Source organism: Protobothrops mucrosquamatus, unplaced genomic scaffold (assembly GCF_001527695.2).
Source record: "Protobothrops mucrosquamatus isolate PMUCROS unplaced genomic scaffold, P.Mucros_1.0 scaffold5098, whole genome shotgun sequence".
In the NCBI taxonomy this organism is placed as follows: Eukaryota; Metazoa; Chordata; class Lepidosauria; order Squamata; family Viperidae; genus Protobothrops; species Protobothrops mucrosquamatus.
The window spans coordinates 36,328-37,804 of NW_015390973.1; positions in this window are offsets into that span (position 1 = coordinate 36,328).

The window sequence follows — 1,477 nt, forward strand, 5'->3', positions numbered from 1 at the left end:
AACACTGGAAGTTTTTAAGAAGAGACTGGACAGCCATTTGTCTGAAATGTTATAGGGTTTCCTGCCTGAGCAGGGGGTTGGACTAGACGACCTCCAAGGTCCCTTCCAACTTTATTATTATTATTATTAAGATGTGGTCACCAACGAACGCACAGCGACAAACCGGCAGGACTTTTGCCTCCGAGCACAGTCGCATATCGGGGCTGTTCAGTTTGGAAGGGATCCAGTTTTCTTGGAAACTGAAAGGGAAAAAAATGCATTTTTATTTTAGACAATCCTAAATCATTCACGGAGACAAAGAAATGAGAGATTCTCTGTCAAATTAATTCTAATCCACAGAGATGGAATTGAACGGGGAAATCTTTAGGTTGTTCTGCCCCCTGGTGGCAAAAGGAAGCGCTGCAGCTCCTGTAAAATGTGGAAGGCAGCAACTATTTTATTATTTGATAGATTGATATCCCAACCTTTTTTTAAAAGGTTTTGCGGTGGCATGCATCGTGTTTTATATATCTCTCTTCCCTTTTCTCTGTGACAGCAGCTCTTGGGGGTGGGCCAGGCCAGGCCAAGAAAGAGGGCTTAGCCCAAATGGAGATTTCTGTGGCTGAAAGCAAAGATGAATTGGATCTCCTGATCCCGTTAAGAATCCGGATTGAACATGAAATCGCTATTTTTACTGATAGTCCTTGACCTATGACAACTGGGACCAGCAACACTTGACTGGGGAATTCTGGGAGTTGAATTCCACACCTCTCAGCCCAGGCTGAGAGACACTGGTCTAATAGTAGTAGTAGTAGTAGTAGTAGCAGTAGTAGTAGTAAAGTTGGAAGGGACCTTGGAGGTCATCTAGTCCAACCTCCTGCTCAGGCAGGAAACCCTATACCATTTCGGACAAATGGAGATTTTAATGTAAGTAGTAGTAGTAGTAGTAGTAGTAGTAGTAGTAGTAGTAGAAGACACAAAAGAAGAGGAGAAAGTACAATATGAAGATTTTAATATAGGTAGTAGTAGTAGTAGTAATAATAATAATAATAATAATAATAATAATAATTGATACGATTGGCCCTTTCCAGGGTGATTTGTGGAACCGGTGATGTACGATAGTCAGGCTGACTATCGGGCCTCGCATGCGGCTTAAGAAGACACGGACAACATCTTTCTTTGGTGAGGTGTGTAGAAGCAGGAGCGAAAAGACCCCTTGAGTTCTTACGCACCTACTTTTATTCCAGTATAGCAGGTATGGGAGTGGTTACATCAGGTATGGGAGTGGTTACATCTCATGAGGAGGGGAACATTTCCTTACTACCATATACGGTCTTTTTTGTGCCCTTTAGGAAATGAGGAAGTCACCTTAGGCATACGTGACCTAGCTGTTGGTCACGTAGGCTAGCTTTTGTTTGAGAAAGTACTTAGCGATGAGCACTGATACATTGTATAGAATATTGCAACATCTCCTCTGTTTTAGTTTTGTAAGGGCAAG